Source organism: Echinops telfairi, unplaced genomic scaffold (assembly GCF_000313985.2).
Source record: "Echinops telfairi isolate 266 unplaced genomic scaffold, ASM31398v2 ScPeMD7_7421;HRSCAF=8459, whole genome shotgun sequence".
NCBI classification, from domain to species: Eukaryota; Metazoa; Chordata; class Mammalia; order Afrosoricida; family Tenrecidae; genus Echinops; species Echinops telfairi.
Genome location: NW_022111321.1, coordinates 5,507,053 through 5,525,842, shown reverse-complemented (window position 1 = coordinate 5,525,842; position 18,790 = coordinate 5,507,053). Strand labels below are relative to the sequence as shown.

Here is an 18,790-nt window from a genome sequence, read left to right as displayed (position 1 = left end):
TAAGTACCGTATAACTGACTCGAAGATTATTTCTCGAATAGGTACCAAAATTTGTTTGTTTGGATATAATGTTCAAAATTTTCAAATCTCTACCCTGGCTAATGCTCCGGGAGGAGTATAACTAAAAAAGAAATCTCATAAATAAAACAGAAAGCAAAAAACCACACCATGCTTAACTTTATTGGTGGTATTTTGAAAAATGTAGCCTAAATCAAAGCCACTGCCGTGGGGTCACTTCAGACTCATAGTGATTTATACATAGGGTTTCCAAGACTGTAGAGATGGAAACAGAGGGCCTCAACTTTCTCTTAGGGAGCAACAGTTCCTTGGCTTGAACCACCAAACAGGACAGAACACTGTTGTTAGAAGTAGTGCAGCAAAGAAAAAGACTTTCTGTTGTAATAACAGACCAGTAAATGTATGGGCGTGACGAAGAATCAGATCATGGGAGTCCTGTTTTGATTTTGTAGAAGAAAGAAAGTTCTTGTCACTTTGGCTGAGATAGTGACAAGGCTGTTGGAAAATAGGAGACTAGTGCTGTGCCTACCACATTATGCCTCTTGTACTCAACTCTACAACTCGGTTCTGTGTGTGTGTGTTCTTTTGGTTATTCTGTGTACCCAGAAGTTAACATTTCAATAATATTGACTCTATTAGTTTTAGTTAAGAATAAAAAGAATAATATAGTTTAAGGTGGAATGCATGGGTAAAAGAGAGGAGAGGTTTTTTTTAAGAGTGACTTGTTAATTATAAGAGCAATGGCTGTGAGAATTTGGGTGAAGGCATTTATGATCATAAATTATTTGTATGTCCATAAAATCTTTAGTGGATTTTCTTATGGACTAATCATGACACAAGATTTAGTATGTTAAAATAATTTTATTACAACATAATTGCAGCCTTATTTTAAGAAGTATGGTGAGCCACTTAAGGCAAAGGATTCTATGTAAACAATATATTTAAGTATAAAGAATAATTTGGTGCTATTAACAAGAATATGCCAGAGTGTTAGTTATATTCTACTGCATTCCATTTCTTTTGAGCAAATGTTCTTTATAATTTCATTAATTTCTAATATGTGTGTATTGTTTCTAAATGTTTTTTGACATAGCACACTTAGTGAATGATAAAACTTTTGAGTTGGAATTGACTAGACGGCAACTTTGAACAACAAAAACTACTACCATCATCCTTGAGGCAGTATGTTCATTTTGTTGTAAAGTACACTTAGTTCTGTATTATTTTTGAGTCTTATTAATAACATGCAAGTTATGTAGGACCTGGAAATTTTGTTTTTATGGCTTAGATATTTGAGCTATGTCATTGCTTTCTACATTTCCATTTAAGGATTTATAGAAACAGAGGGAATCATGGTTGTAATTTAATTTTATTAATAGCTACAGTGATAAAAGGTTTGAATAAAAATAGTGCCCACACCAATTGGGAATAAAGGACAAATTTTCTTGATGCTACGTGGGTGATAGGCCTTTCTGTGGGGCAAGTCTATGCAGCATGACTAAGAAATGATGCAGGAGGGCAGGCTGTTAAATTACATTTTGTGACTGTTCCACAAATTTTTCATAAAGAACAAAAAGCCCGTCTTTTATTGTTTATTAGGGCAGGTTTGCATAGTAGGCCATAGTTTCACATTGAGCAGTTCACGTGCATCTGAGTCAGTGCGTTCATCGCAGTCCCCTCAGGGCCTACCGTTGCTCAGCCCCTTCGTTGTGTTCCAGTTTCCATCCTTCTTCCTCCTAGCCCTCTGGACTTCATCCTGAAACGGTGGATTATGCCAACCCTGAGGCAAGTTCAATTTCAGAAGTGAAAGGTAGAGGCCTTGGTCTTGTGGGCCTCACCAGTCTCTCTCCATCTGATCAGTAAGCGTGGTTCCTTTTTATGATTTTGAGATCTGTTTTCACATTTTTCCCCACTCTCCCTGTTGTTATCAGGTGCTGCCAAGTCAGTTCTGACTCATAGTGACCCTGTGTACAACAGAACAAAACACCACCTGGTCTCACACCATCCTCACTATTGCTCTTTGAGCCCATGGTTGCAGCCACTGCGTCAGTCCCTCTTATCCAGGGCCTTTCTCCTTTACCTTTCTACCTGGAAGCTTCAAAAGTGACTCTTTCAGAGGAGTTGGTAATGGTAATGATGATAAGCCAGGCACCACCAGTTCATCTGGTCTCACGGTTGTGGTGACTGATGTTTGTGTGGTCCATAGGATAAGTGTTTTTATGTGTCTTGATTTTCATCACTCTTCCTATGGGTAGGGAGAGGCCAAGGCTTTCACTTAGTTGACTGTTCAAGAGCTTTTAAGACACCAGTTGCTACTTAACAAATTAGGGTGTAGACATTGTCTTTCAGTTGACTTTGGTCTCCTCTGAGACAGTGGTCCTGATGCCCCAGACCCAGTGACTCTTGGCCTCCAGGTGTTTGATCATGTGTAATAAGTTTTGTAATTTTGTGCCCTGGATGCTCCACCATACTAGTGGGTAGATTTGTAGCAGAAATAAATATATACGTGCAAATATCCTATCAAACCCATAAATATTCTTAAGTATATTATCATTCACAAATCTTTCCTTTATAATGAAAGATTTGATTTTCTGAAGAAGTTCTTTATTTTTTCTATAAATCACTTATCTTTTGAAATTAGTATGAATAGATTTGGCCTATTAATTTATTGCCACTGTTTTTAATGTAGTAGAGTGCTATAAATGTTAAACCTGGGAAAGTTTTGGCTTTTGTTTGGGAGGCTGTTTTGGTAAGTATTATTTGGTATTACTGAGTTTGTTTATCTTATCAAACTAGGAAACAAATTTGTGTGAAAACGTTAGAAGTAGCTGTGGATTAAAGATGACTAATCTGAGGGTCAGCTGTTCTGTGGGAGAATGAATGATGAAACTGTCTACTTCTGCAAAGAATGTCAGCCTTGGAAACCCAAAGGGGCACTTGTCCTCTGTCCTACAAGGTCGCTGTGAGTCAGAATCCATTCGATGGCGGTGAACTACACAGGAGGAGTGCTAATCTAGAAAGGCTTCTTGGGAAGATGCTTTCTGTTTCTTACTTTGCTGTTAAATTTAAGATTTAAGCAATTTAATAGACTTCTTTTTCACATTTCAATACATTGTCAGTTGTAGGATTGCTCCTCTTCCCAAAATCTTGTAGTTATACGGCAATTTTTCCACATGGTCCTTATAGCTACACAGTGATAAAATTAGATCAGGTATTTTTATCCCCATTTTGTAATATGAAATTGAGGTTTGGAGAAGTTGCATTAATTTCTGTGATTTATGAGACCTAATTTTTGATTCTCCTCTACTTAAGTTTACATGCACTAGTGAGTGTTTGCAGTTGCCAAAGTGTCCCCCTGATTTTGAAGGTACTTTTTATAGAATGGCTACATGTAATCATTTACTGTTAAACTCCTAACTGTAGACAGCATGAAATAAAATATTACACAGCATTGAGATCAAATCCACTCAACTCACTGCCTTCAAGTCAATTTTGACTCACTGTGACCTTATGGGATAGGGGACAAGTGTCCCTTTGGGCTACGGAGATTGTGATTCTAATGGGAACAGATAGCCTCATCTTTCTCCCATGAAGTGCTCTGGTGGGCTTGAATGGCTGGCCTTGTGGTTAGCAGCCCGCCGCTTACCTGACAGGGCCACCAGGGCTCCTTATTTGAGATGAAAAGTAGACAGGATTTATATTCTCAACAATGGATTAATAATTGGAACTAGTTACAAGAGGGGAAATATGCAATTGCCTTTTCAGTAGGTTAATTAATTTTTTCTAAATTGTAAATATTTATGTGTCAAACTTATGCCAGTACAGTTTTCATGTGTACATTTCAGTGGCATTGATATGTTCATTTTGTGCAACTACTATCCTTTTCCAAATTCTTCCACCACCATTAACAGAAATTTAGTGTCCCTTAAGCAGTGATTCTCCTGGTCCCCGCCCTCCCACCTCTGTTGTGCTGTTAGCTATTGTGGAGTGTGTTCTAAATCATAGCATGTGAAATCCAGGGACTCTGTAGAGACAATCAGTGGATTGATGGTTTGTTTTGACATGGCAGGGGTGGTTTGGGGGGAAGGGGGAAATAGTCACAAGGAATACAAGAAAAGGAAAACATTCTAAAATTGATTGTGGTAATGATTGTACAACTTTTATTTATCTGATTTAACGATTGAATTGTATGACATGAGGATTATGTCCCAATAAAATGGTTTTTTAAAAATAAATGAATAAATCTCAGTAGTCCTGTGTTTGCAGAATTAGAACTGCTCCATCGAGTTTTCAAAGCTGTGACCTTTTAGAAGCAGATTCCCAGGTATCACTTGGGAGGCAGCTTTGGGTGGGTTCAATCCTCCAACCTTTTGACTAGTAGTTGAGCATTTAAGCTGCTTGCACCCCCTCCCCCCCAGGAACTACTTTCAATTCTGGTTACCACTAATAAGCTATGGTTTCTATATTTATTACGTGCTTTATATAAATAGAATCATTCTATATCCTTTTGTGATTAACTTATTTCGCTCAATGTGTTTTCTTATTCGTTCATGCCATAGCATGTTTTAGGGTTTCGTTTCTTCTTATGACCAAGTAATGAGTTTGCCATGAATTGGAATCCACTCTATCAATGGGTTTGGTATATATCACATTTTGTTTATCTATTCATCTGTTGATGGACATGGAGGTTATTTCCCCCTTTTGGCTATTCTGCACAGTGCTTGCAGTGAACATCCCTCTGTGAGTGCTTTGTTTCCATTCTTTGGGGTTGCTGAGACCTAAGGTGAGGTGGTGCTCGCTAGTTGCCAGTGGGTCCATTCTGGCTGGTTGCCTTTTTGAGGAACTGCTGAACTGCTTCCCATGTGGCCGTACCATTTTCATTCCTGCCGGCAGTGGATAAGCGCTCCAGCTGCTCCACTCCCTTGCCAAGGCCTGTCACTGCCTTTTAAGTGTGTCATTGCCTTTCTATTGGGGAGGAGCTGTGGCTTTGACTGGTAGCTCCCTAGGTAACTACTGACTTTGAAAATCTTTTTCATGTTTGTTGACCATTTGTTTGGTGATACGGGCATTCATGTCTTTTAGACATTCTTTTATTCTGTTGGAGTTTTAAAATATAGTCTAGATATTAAAGCCTTGTCAAATCGTGGTTCCCAAAGTGGATGTTTATTTTCGTTTGATTTTCTTTACTAAATTATCTTGAGTTTTGTCTGATAGATACTGTTCATGAATAATTTAGTTCCATGATTCCCTAAGGATCACCTTGTTAGCATCTTATTTGTTTTAATCCTGAAGTTCTGTATTTAACCCCATTTAGATGAATTAGAGTTTTCTAATAGTAGTACTTTTTCTGTTCCAATCCCTATAAGGTAGAATGATAATTTACATTATTTCAATGCTTTTGTTTCAGAGAATGTGTAAAACTATTTACATTGCATTATTTAATCTTTAAAAATATGCCAACAGTTAGTGGCATAGATAAACACTCAGTAAGCATTACTTTATTAAATAAACAGGTTTTTGGGCCCTTACTATATGTCATTATCACCACAAACTATGAATGAGAGTGCACTCGATGGTAGGGTGGCCCTGAGGTGGAATCGATTCAGTGGCCATGATTTGGTGATTTGGGGATTTGGTTGTGTTGTGATGGCTCTGAGTTGGAATTGATTCAATGACAATGGCTTTGGTTATTTTTTGTTTGTTTGTGCCAGGCAGCTAGGCCACTGTTTCTCAATTAAAAAAAAAAAAGAAAAGAAAATTATCACTATGCCATGTGGCTTTTTAAAATTGAGCCATGTAGTGAGTGGTTTTAATATTTTTGAAAGGAGCTTTTTAAGACATGTTTTCTCTTATTGTCTCCTTTACCTATACATATTTAATACTATAATGCCACATATTAGTTTATGTATTACATGTATATCTATGCATAAATGAGTGACATTTTAGTCTTTTCCTCCTCAAGAAACAAATTTTGCCCTTCTCTTGTAGACTGAAAGTATTTTTAAAACCATTATGACTGAAGTCCTAAGAATATGTGATATTTCATAGGGAGGGAGAACAGAGAACAAAGCCAAGGTTGGAGCTTTAAGGAGAATCTATATTTAGAGGAGAACTGGAAGAAAAGGACTTAGAGATGTGAGACAATAGAGAAAGCCAAGCCATTTTGATGACAGTGAAGCGTAGGACAAAACAAATGCCAAGAGAGGCAGTAACAGCGGTATCAAATAAAGTGCAACGGTTAAGGAAGATGAGAGCCTGGCTAACACTGCCCTTGGATTTGTTCCTAGGCTCACTGTTGACACCCAGAAAGCAGTGTCAATATTTTGCCACAGTCATTGAGGGTAGAATTCAGTATTAATGGTCTTCAGGATTCTTGCATGAACCAGTTGCCTTTAAGTTGACTCTGACTCATGGAGACCCATATGTGTCAAAGTAGAATTGTGCTCAGTAGGATTTTCAATGGCTGCTTTTCAGAAGTAGATCACTAAGTCCTTCTTGTGCAGTGCCACTGGATAGATTCCATGCACAACCTTTTGATTAGCAGCCCAATGTGCTAGCCATTTGCACCATGTAGGCACTTATCAACATTGTAACATTTCCAGCATTGTAAAAAAAGACCACGCACATGCACGCCTGTACACACACAAAAACACAGGTGCAAAGACCTTTCCCAAAGGAGATTGAATGGGACAGGATCTAGAGCACAAGAAGGACTGGCCTGACCTGAGGAGGGCTGTCTTACCATCGATCAGAAGGAGGATGTGGCTGTAGATAAGTTTGTAGGGAGAGAATCAAAGAGTTAAGGTAGTCTGTCTCACTACTTCAGTTCTTTCTTTTGTAGATTAGTGTTTCTAAAACATTACAGACCTTGATAACTTAGCAAGGGATTTAACCTCTTTTTACTAATAAATACATTTTTCTCCTTTTCCTTGATTGACCTGTAGCATTCTCTCTCTCATCAAGTGGACGCTGATGTTTAGCAACTTTGTAGTACTAGGTACTGTTAACTACCTATTCTGAAATGCTCTTCTTGATTCTTCATAAAACTCCCTCCTAAGCCTCACGTCTGTCCTGCTCCACTAACTCCAGTTTCTTTGCATACGGATGTAGTTCTATTCACGAACTCTCAAATTTCTTCTTGCCTTATAATTCTTCCTGAACTGTGCTTCAGTTTTATGTATTTATCAATCACTTGGCTGTTATTTCTTCACGGAATGTTAACACTGAGTTTTCAACTGCCTAATGAATATTTCCACTTGGATGCTTTATAAGCAGCTTAAATTCAATAACATTAAAATCTATCTCATTATTTCCATGCACCCCATTCAAACCTATGCTTTCTATTTCTTCTATGTTTGCATTTTCTGTGATATAATTGCCTAGTATAATAGCCTCCTAAGTAGCACCGCCCCCCAAAAAAGAATATTTTTACATATCACCAAAAAAGACATTCAGGCAACCAAAAAAACATAATGAAGAAATGCTCATGGTTATTAGCCTTAAAGCCAAAACCAAAGTCACTACCTTTGAGTTGATTGTAACTCACAGTGATCCTTAGGGACAGAAAAGAGTTAGCCCAGCGGGTTTCCACAATTGTGAATCTTTACAGGTGCAGAAAGCCTCATCGGGTGGTTTCAAACTGTCGACCTTGTAGTTAGCAGCGCAGGGTGTAACTCAATGTGTCACAAATCCAAACAGCAGTGAGATAACGCGCGCCTGCATTAATAGTGGAGTTAAAAAACAGCCATTAAACAACAAGTGTGGAGAGACTTTATACATTGGTAGTAGGACATACACATGAAGAAAGCCTATAGGCATTAAAGAATAATGACGAATCTGTGAAACACTGCAAAACGTGGACAAACCTGGAGAACATTATGCTCAGTGAAATAAATCAATCACAAAGGGACAATTATAGGAAGCCAGTATTATAAAAAAATCCGGAAAAGGTTTTCACACTAAAAATTAAAACAAAAACAACATTCCTCTGCTCATAGAATTAATTATACGACCCATTTCCTCAGAAATATTTGATGGTTCCTTATTGGCTGCAGAAAATAGAACATAGCCTCACTGTTTCTGGATTCCACTCCTGCTATGAACCACAGAGCCCAGTTAATGTAGACTTACCCCTTGCCTACAAATTCTGTTTACTTAAGCTGTTTTCCCTCTAGAATGTTTTTATTCTTCTACTGTACCCATCATATCCTACTATACTATACTGCTAGGATAGTACTAGTTTTCAAGCCCAACCCAAACTTTCCCAATCACTCACAGAGAATTCTTTTATTACATGTGCATATATATGAAAATAATAAAGAAGTTCTGTTCTGGAATCATAGAAACTTATCAAAATGTGAAGGTGTTGTTTCTTGATATATCTTCCATTTCGGTCTATACACATTCAAAAGCCTTGAAGAATTCTCATTGATTTACACTATGCCAAAATGGTTTTGATATCCTCAAGGGGCTCAAATTGTATTCCTTTTTTTTGGGGTGGGGGGATTCAGACCATCAATCTGACATTCAGGAATTCAAACCACTCATCACCCCCACCCACCTTCTTGGTAGTAATTTCATTTGTAAGAATTAATGCCAGATTAGTTCCAAGGAGTTGGAGATTGAAAATGTCCCAAATGACCAACTCTTCCAAGATGCTACTGTGCTACATTTCTCTCCCCCTTCTCTCTTGAGCACCATATTCCTTAAGACCCAAAGTTCTGTGATTCCCTGCAATGTCCCACAGAAACTCAAACAACTTGGAGGAAATGTTTCATGTAGTGGGGAGTGCTGTTCTGTCCCAAATCTGAGTGCCAGGCAGAGCTGAACCAAATGTACGGTCCAGACCCAGAAGCCAGAAATGTCCCAAAGTCACAATCAAAGTCATCAATAGATCTTCTTGCTTCTCTCAAAGCTTAGTTAAGAAATCAGGGTTTAGATTTTCAGATGAGGTGATGTTGGCTAGAACCAGCATTTTATGCCCCACAAAAGATAAAATTTCAAGTGAAACCCTTTACCAGTATAAAATTAAAGTCCCCAAGGAACTGAAACACCAAAAACCAAACCAAACCAAACCATTGTCAGTTCTGATTCATGCACATCCTGTACTAAAAAGCAAACCAGCAGACAAACTCACAGCGACCCCCAATGGGTTTCTGAGACTGCCACTGTTTACAGGAGTAGAAAGCCCAGTCTTTCTCCCTTGGAGCTGCTGGTGGTTTCAAACTGCTGACCAGTCAGCCACCAGGGCACCTTCCTCTACTAAAGTGGAGTCTTAAAGATGCCTCCAAGGAAACACAGGGTGTGGTTCAGGTCTCAAGTCTAGCAGAGAACAGCCTCCAAAATAAGACCATAGCCACGTCCAGAACTGTAATATGTCTCATAGGGAACCTTGGATGGAAGGGCCATCTTAATGGACCATAGGTCCCCCTGCTCTGTCCTACCCTGTGTTCTCTTCTCTCCCTTATGGGCCTCCATCTGCCCTTTCACACATTTCACAACACTGTTTCTTTTAGTTTAGAGCACAAATACAAGTCTGAAAGGGCAATGTCGGGGCTGTAGATTGACAATTTTGATCTTTTTCCCAAGAGGAATTTTATAAGACACCTTGAAACAGTTACATGGGAAATTCCTTGACACAAGTTTCCTGGACTTTGTCTCACCAATGCACTTTTCCATTTTCTTAAAACTTTTTCATAATAAGACTGTGATTGCAGTTGTCCTGAGTACTTTATGAAAATCCATCAAGATATGAACTCCTTCCCCTTGCAGAGGGGTCTGGGGAGGAGATGAGCCAGTCAGGGTGCGATGTAACAATGATGAGAAATACAACCTTCCTCTAGTTCCTAAAGGTTTCCTCCCCGCTCCCACTACCATGACTCGAATTCTATCTTGCAAGACTGGCTAGACCAGAGGAGGTACACTGGTACAGATAGGAACTGAAAATACAGGGAATCCAGGATGGATGAGCCCTATAGGACCAGTGGTGTGAGTGGCAAAACAGGGAGGGTAAAGGGAGAATGGGTAGGAAAGAGGGAACCGATTACATGGAACTGTGTGTGACCTCCTCCCTGGGGGACAGACAACCGAAAAGTGGGTGAAGGGAGACGTCGGACAGGGCAAGATATGACAAAATACCCATTTATAAACTATCAAGGGCTCATGCGGGGAGAGGGAGCGGGGAGGGAGGGGAAAAATGAGGACCTAATGTCGGGGGTTTAAATGGAGAGAAAATGTTTTGAGAAACTATGTACAAATGCGCTTTACACAATTGATGTGTGTATGGATTGGGATAACAGTTGTATGAGCCCCTAATAAAATGTTAAAAAAAAAAAAAAGATATGAACTCTTTAGAATCCCAAAACACAATTACCATAACCTTTAGAGGAGCTCTCTGCTTTGAAATTAACTGGCTCAGCAGGTACCCTGGAAGCGCCTGTTTTGATTGGACCTTGTTTGTGAAGGCACCCTAAGGAGACTAAAATAACTATTTTGTAGAGAACTTTTCTGCAGCCATGTATTGATCACGGACACATGTTTAAACACATTTTGTTAGAAATAAATCCATACTTGTAATGAACTGGAACTCTAACAATACTTGTTTTCTTTAACCTAGCGTAATGTGTAAGTATATGCCATTTTTTTCCTCCTTAATTTTAAAAAACACTCTTAAGGCATTCAGCTCAATTAATTCATAGATGTGCTTTTTTTTTTTACCATATGTCTTCCAACCCATTTATACAAAATAAGCAGTAAGTCAACATTCCAGAATGGATGGTTAGATGGATGGGTAAATGAATGACCAGGTAAAATCTTCTTAATCCTAAAAATTCCAAGATGAAATTTATTATTACCTTTTTTCTTCTTTGCTTCCTAATTTGGTGCCACTAGTTTCCAGGTCAGTATTTTGCCTTTTCACGTTTCCCGCTTGATACGGCAAATCATTTGCCAAGTTCTGTTGACTTGCTCCACAATGACCCGTGCATCCACTCAATTTCATTTTTACTGCTAGTTCAGTCTTTCAGTATCTCTGACTTGAGTATTATAGTAGTCTTCAGATTTACTAGCTATTATTAATTTCTCCTTTGACCTTTCTAAAGCACACAAACTTTCAGTGGTTTACCACTGAAATAAATAATTTATTATTCAGGACTTTCTACATTCTCATCTGCACCTACCTTTTCAGGTTTATCTCTACTTGTGCTTTGTAACGATCCTGTAATCTGAACAAAAAGATCTACCCCTAAGAATAACTTTAAAATGCCCTGAATTTTCCATTTCCTTGTTCTTTTCTCAAAATTTCCTTTACTTCATGAAATTGGGTTTTTCTCCCATGTGTTGAGCTTTTCTACTTTCTACCTTACATAAAATGCTACCTACTTGCTTAAAGCCTTTCTTGATCCCCTAAATTAAGACTTTTTCAGGTATCTGAGTGGTACAAGCACCATGCAATTGACAGCTAGCTAATCCACAAGTTTGCAGTTCAGACCCACCCAGCAGCTCCATAGAAAAAAAGCCCTAGTGAATTGCTTTTGTCACGATCTTAGCCAAGAAAATCCTATGGAACAATTCTCTATGGAGCAATTCTCCTTAGTACCAAATGGGGTTGCTTTGCTGGGGTTGCCTTGACTTGGACTGCCCAGGTAATGTTGACGCAAAGGAGCGTCCATCAGCCTAGCCTCCCAAGAGTAAGCCTATTTCAGAAGTCAGAGCCAGAAGGAGCAAGAGTCTTCACTGATTTAAGTACCCAAGGAGGACAGAGTGGATCTTCTCCAACAAAATCTGTGAATTATAGCAATAGATCAAGGAACGTTTTATGGGCAAGGCTTGTGGGAGGGGATCATATGGAGCTATCTGGATTTGTTCTCTTTTATAAGTAGGGGGTATCTGGAGTCCTGGTGGTATAGTGCATTATTTTTTAGCAGCTAACCAGGTCAGAAGTTCGAATGCTATAGTCATTGTGTGGGAGAAGTTGACGCTTTTAGCTCCAGTAAAAATTAACAACTGGGAACCCCAAAGGGGAAGTTATATTCCATTCCACAGAGTCTCTATGAGTTGGAAACAACTTGAAAGTGGGTTGGTATTTTTTTGCGTTGGGGTGGGTCCACATTCCAACAGCAAATGTTGTGAGTTCTGTCCATCAAATGGAGATGGGTTAATTTTTAACTTCTAAAGGAAAGCAACAAATCTGTATTTATGTATCGTGAAATCTAACAGAATTATAAGACTGAAACAAAGGAGAGCAAAGTAGGTGTAGTCCCATGGACACACTGGAGCATGGTGTGGCATCAATAGCCCCTGACAACAGTACAGCAGGAGCTTGTCTGCCTCCAAATCCTCAGGGGCTTTGTTTCTACCTTACTCATTTACCTTGTTCTACTTTATGTTTTGGCGTTTGTGTTAAATTCTTTCATTGGAGGGAAAGCTCACAAAGGAACTAACATCTTATTATCTCTCTACCCAGAACAGGAATGTCTTGCATACAGTAGGAGTTAAAAAGGTACTGATTAAATTAAACTGAGAGCTGGTGGTAAACCAAATAATGTGTTAGTGAAGGGAGAGGAGAATTTATAGAATTGGAAATCAGAAAATAACTTTTTTTCTTCAGGAGGTCATTAGTATTTAGAGAAAGCTATTTTCTGGAATTAATGGAGGCAGAGGTTCCTAGATTGCAAGGACTAAGATGTGAAGACAGTTTCTTGTAATGTGGAAGGTAGGTAAACTCTCAGAGATAGCATATGGTCTTTAAATGTGGGAAGAGACTTACGAAGGAAAACTAAAGAAAAACCAGTGTGCTGTCAAATGTGCACGTATCAAGGTGACCCTGGAGCCATGCCCTGGAATTGCTTACCTTGTCAGACAAGAAGGGCTCCAAATCCAGAGAGGCCATTGCAGCTAAAGACCGCTCCAGTGCACGGTGGCCACAAGGTTAGCGTACATGTACTAATTAAAGAATTAAAAGTTGCAGGGACAACAGGGGGATGATCTTGAGTCAGTTGAGTTTATATATTTGTTCCAGTTCAGCCTGCTTAAATTATTTATTTAGAAAGAAGAATTACTAAGCAAATCATTTATTTATTTTGGGTATTTTTATTTTATTTTATTTTAAAATTTATTTATATTGGGTATTACAGCTAAACCTTGAAATGTAAGATATTTAAAATGAAATCATTGCTCAGCTAAAATATATTATTTTCAAGTGTATTTTAAAAGACAATATACTTTCTTATAAAACCACTAATTATGAAACCAATGAAAATTGTAAGTAAAATCTGGCCTATATTTCTTGATGTCATTTCTGTCTCTTTAAGCAAGGTTGATAACAGAATTTACACAGTTCCAGCCCAGAGCTCCTGAAACAAGTCTCACTATTAGATCTAGTTCTCCATAGATAATCATAAGTAAATGTATTCTGAAATATTTATTGTAAGAAGCACAATAGTGGAATATATATTTCTTCTTCTTGTAATAGTAAACATTCCATTATTTTTTCCTAACAATTCATTTTTATTATTTTTATTTTTCCCCCAACAGTTTTATTGGCACATGAAGGAATAGAGAATTTACAGTCTATCAGTCAAGATTGAGCAGGCCAAGTAGAGCTAGCTAATTGCCAAATGGTAGTGTGAATAAATAATCGATTGTTAATGAACAAAATTCATGAAATTTTCCTTTAAATCCCAAGTTTTGAAACATACTGTACTTTTCTATTTTGTAGTGCCTCTACTTCTCATTCGGAGAATTCAGTGCACACAAAATCAGCTTCTGTCGTATCATCGGATTCCATTTCCACGTCTGCAGACAACTTTTCCCCTGATTTGAGGGTAAGTGTTGATTAAAGCATTGGACTGCTAACTGGAAGGTTTTGGTTCCAAAGCATCAGCTGCTTCACAGGAGAAAGATGAAGCTAGCTGCTTCCATCGAGATGAACCATCTCAGAAATGCTGTCCAGGGCTGCTGTGAGTTGGAATCAACTCAAGCCAGTGGGTTTGGTTTTTGGAATTGATATTCTTCTTATGTTCTGATGAAGTTCTTTGTGTTAGCTGTTTGTGGCCAATGCTGTTAATATTTGAATAATTTTTAATTAAACAAGAAATATTGATGCAATATTAGTCTTCAAGTCTAATACCCCAGAATAGTCAGCAGATTTGGAATTACTATGTGTGTGTAAAAGAAAAATGTATAATTCATTTCTAATTTTGATACCTTTTAAGTTCAAAATACAATGAACTTCTGTGTAGTATAAAAAGACTTGTGTATTGAATGATGGATTGTTAGAAGATTTGTAAGAGCCCCCCAATAAATTGATTAATTAAAAAAAATTGTGATTATGCCCATGATAATGGTGGCCAATAACAACTAACACTCATTGAACACTTAAGATTTGCCAAGGAGTATTCTAAGTACTATATATGAATTACCTTTTTAATACCTCTACCAATTCTGGAAGGTAGGTGCTACTATCACTGTTTCACAAGTGATAATGATTTATAGAGATATTAGGTACTAGACCCAAGGTCTTATCACTAATAAATTGTACTGCCAGTATTCTGACTTCCACATTTTAGTTCTGATCCAAGTTACTTCAACCCCATGCCGTACGACCTCCACGTACCATTGTAGTTTCTAAGTAGTCTGCTCTTAGAAGTTTATTTCTATGAAATTACCCACAACCCTGACATCTTATAAACATGTAGTCTATCGCATGTCTATTGAGTTTATATTTATTCTGATGTTATTTTTCAGGTATAATTAACCCAACCAGGTTTAAAAGAATAAAAACTCTGAATAAGTTTTAACAATATGGTCTAAATACTTCCAACCAAAAGCAAACTAGAGATTATTTAGAAATTAGAAAGTATGAAACAATGTTGAAAGTCTATCTGATATACTCATGATCTAACAAGGGCAGTATTGTCTCTATTCAGTTGGCAGTCAAGGGTAAAATGCTATGAACATGCTGTTTTTCTGGAGAACACAAAAAGTTTTAGACTTTAAAGCTAAGCATAATGCTGCTATTGTAATTTCTGTTATAAGTCATAGATATTTCCCTGTGATCATCATTTTATTACAGAAAAATCCTTTAGTCAAGGACGGCTGGTACAATTTAACAATTCCAGAATTCTTAAACTCTTATTTAGAAAGGAGCACACTAATACTTAATGTAAGGATTGCCCTTGCATTAAAATATTTAAATACTACAAGCATTCCCATTGAAGAACATGATAAAGATGCCTATTATCATACCCTGGTAGTTGCTCATTTTTTACAAGTATTTTCTAGTTTAATAAGGTAAAAAAATAAACAAGGGGTATGGTAGTAGTTAGATAATTTTATGTCAACTTGAAGATGTGTGAAAGTCAGGGGTGGAGTCAACCCTGTCGGGTTGCAGCGTGATGACTCCTTGATGCTATAAGAGTATGAGACCCTGGGGATTGCGCACCCTGCCCCCTCCCACTTCTTCTTGCTGGCCACCCAGAGAGCTGCCAGGTCCCTGTCATGTGTCTACTGCCTTTGGATCCACGTAACTGCACCCACCAATCTCTGATCTTCCTGCGTTCTGGATCATTGCATGTGAATCTGAAGAGTGACCTATGGACTAGTATCGGACTTATGGACTTGTGTTTGACTGGGCTGGGATGCTTTCTTGATATTGTTTATAATTACTTATATACTTGATATTATAATTACTTTTTAATATAAAGCTCTTTCTTACACATATATGAGTGTCACTGGTGTTTTTCCCTCTGGAGTTTGTAGTCAACCTGGCCTAACACAAGGGGCATGTTATTGAGGAAAAAAAATTAAAATCTATAAAAAAATTAAAACTATTAGAAACCAGAATTTAGTCAGGTGGCTGGTTATAAAATTGACACATAAGCCTCAACAGCTACTCATATAAAAACAGTTAATGCATATAAGGGAAAGAAAGGATCTGCGGTAATTAAAAATATATAATACGAAGGGATAAACTTAAGACTTTTACACAAACTATCTGAAGAAAACATTTAAAACTCTGTAGAGAGACTTCAATAAATAGAAAGACATAGCTTGTTTTTGGATAGAAAGGCTGTTCAGATCTTCTTCCTTACTCTAAATATGGTTACTGTAAAAAAAGAAATGATTTTTAAAATTTGACAAAGGAGTTCTCAAACTTGTAGGCAAATTTTGGAAACATTGTGAATGCCTTTCAATGGGATTATTGTTAGGTGCCTTTGAGTGAGTGCCGTCAAGTTGGGCATAGCGACTGTATCCACAAAAGAGTGAAACACTGCCTGGTCCTGCGCCATCCTTAGAGTTGTTCCTATGGTGGAACCCATTGTGGCAGCCTTTGTGTCAGTCTGTCTTGTTGAGGACTTTCTTCTTTTTCTCTGCCCCTCTAAGCATGATGTTCTTCTCCAGCTGGTCTCTCCTTACACATCCAGAGTATCTGAGATGAAGTCTTGCCATCGTTGCCTCCAAGGAGCATTCTGGCCATACTTCTTTCAAGATAGGTTTTTTTGTTCTTTTGGCAGCTCAAGGTACCTTGAATATTCTTTACCAGCACCATATTTCAAATGTGGTGATTGATGGGGGGGTTACCATTAAATAAAGTATTTATATCGGTTTAGTGGAATAGTATGTAATCATTGAAAAAGTGGATATGTGGATGTAAAAAGATGTGTAAGATCACTTAAACATCAAAGTATGGAACAGTGAATATAATAAGCTCTTATTTGCTGAGAGTGAGGGTGAAGGGTGAATGATGCTATGGATACATAAACAGATGATATTAATTAGGGGCAGGTAGCTACGAAACAGGAAGACATGTTGGGAGGCTATTTGAAAAATTCTAAGTGAAAGTTGATTAAGTGGCATGTACAGGTAATTATGTAGTACAAATGAATGGGCGGATTTTTTAAGAAAAATATATAGATATCATTGTCCATATACAAGGAGCCCTGAGGGTGCTGTTGGGCTACTAACCTCAAGGTCTGTGGTTCAAACCCACCAGCCGCTCCACAGGAGAAAGATGAGACTTATCTGTTCTGCTATAGCGTTATAGTCCCAGAAACCTTATATAGGATTGCCATGAGTCAGAATTACTTAGTGTCAGTGAGTAGTGGTGTTTCTACATATCTGTATCTCTCTATATAATATGTACAAAGCCGATGACTGTAGTTTACTTCTTCCCTTCCTTTGTGTAATTTGTTGATCCTTTGATCTTAGCTCGTGGGGTAATCCTAAAGTGCTCTTTAGTTGATTCCCCTCTTCCATGTGTTTCTCCTTTCAAAGTATGTAAGTGTCACCATCCTCAGCATTCTGGGCGTACTTCTTCCAAGACAGATATTTCTGCTCTTCTGGCAGTCCATGATACATTTAAAAATCTTCACCAACTCCATAATTCAAGTGCATCAGTTTTTCTGTTTTCCAAAATTTGTTTACCTTTACCATGTAGATGAAGTGATTGAAAATACATTGTCTTGGGTTAGGTACACCTTAGTCCTTAAAGTGATATCTTTGCTTGTTAACAATTAAAGAGGTCTTTTACAGCACATTTTCCCAGGGAATATTACGATTCCCTCCTTTTGTCGATGCTTTCAGGGACGTTCAGTATTTGGCCCATAGAATACTTCAATATTGCAATTGGAGGCTTGAATTTCTGTTTCAGTTCTTTTAGGTTAAGAAATGCTGACGTTATTCTCCCTTTCTGGCTTTCTAACTCTTAGGTCTTTGTACATTTTATTCTAATACATTGTCTTTCCTAGCAGCCCTTTGAAATATTTTCTTCAGCTACATACATGCTCATATCTTTCATTCACTTTAGCTATGTGTACAAGAGGAAGTTTCAGAGGCTCTTCTCCCATCCATTTTAGTAGCCCTTCCTTTTCCTGTCTTTTAAATGAATTTTTATAGTATGATATACTTGGTGTCGTCCCACAACTCTTCTTTTTATTGGTCAATAGTCAGTGCATAAAATCTGTTCTTGAAATTATCTCTACATTCACGTGGCATATACTCAAACTTTGTACTTTGACTCTTGAAGGTAAGGTATTAGTTTTCTTCAGCTTCAACCCGATTGAACTTACATATGAGCATTGATGGTCTGTTCTGCAGTCAGCTCCTGGCCTTGTCCTGAGAAAGGAGGAGCTTCTCCATCTTCTCTTCCACACACTTGATTTTTTGTTTTTCATCTTATGATATCCATATTAATCATCATTTCTGTGGTTGAAATAGGTGTTTCCAGTGAGTCAGTCATTGGCCTTGTAAAATTCTGTCATGTGATCTGCACCATTTCTCCTCCAATTCTAATCTCTTTCTTGGTCTCTACTTCTTTTTATCAATTGTTTACTGCTGCATTAGGATGCTGTTTTGATCAGAATTGTAATTTAGGTTAGTATAAGGGTCAAGGAAGCAGAGAAATGTGAGTTGTATAATAGAGTTAATGCTATATTAATTTTAAGAGACATAGGCTTTTAAAAAATTGAAGTCTTTTCAAGAAAGAGAAGGAGCTGGCATTTATTGAATTGCACTTTATTCCATGAATTAAGAATCAGCATAGAGAGACCTTCCCTGACCTCCTCTGGCTTTCCTATTGCTGCCAGGCAGAGATCAGACCTGGCTTTCCTATTGCTGCCAGGCAGATATCAGACCTGCCTTTCCTATTGCTGCCAGGCAGAGATCAGACCTGGCTTTCCTATTGCTGCCAGGCAGAGATCAGACCTGGCTTTCCTATTGCTGCCAGGCAGAGATCAGACCTGCCTTTCCTATTGCTGCCAGGCAGAGATCAGAC

The 18,790-nt window shown here is 38.0% G+C and overlaps 1 protein-coding gene across 2 annotated transcripts in view; it reads left to right on the top strand.

The window, feature by feature from the left end:
- The window catches only part of MTMR2 (myotubularin related protein 2), a 90,627-nt gene that overhangs the window by 19,827 nt on the left and 52,010 nt on the right, over positions 1-18,790 (top strand). For both annotated transcript variants that reach the window (XM_045297771.1, XM_045297770.1), the window contains exon 3: positions 13,736-13,841. The gene's annotated coding sequence lies outside the window, so the exon portion shown is untranslated. The remainder of the gene's footprint in view (positions 1-13,735; positions 13,842-18,790) is intronic.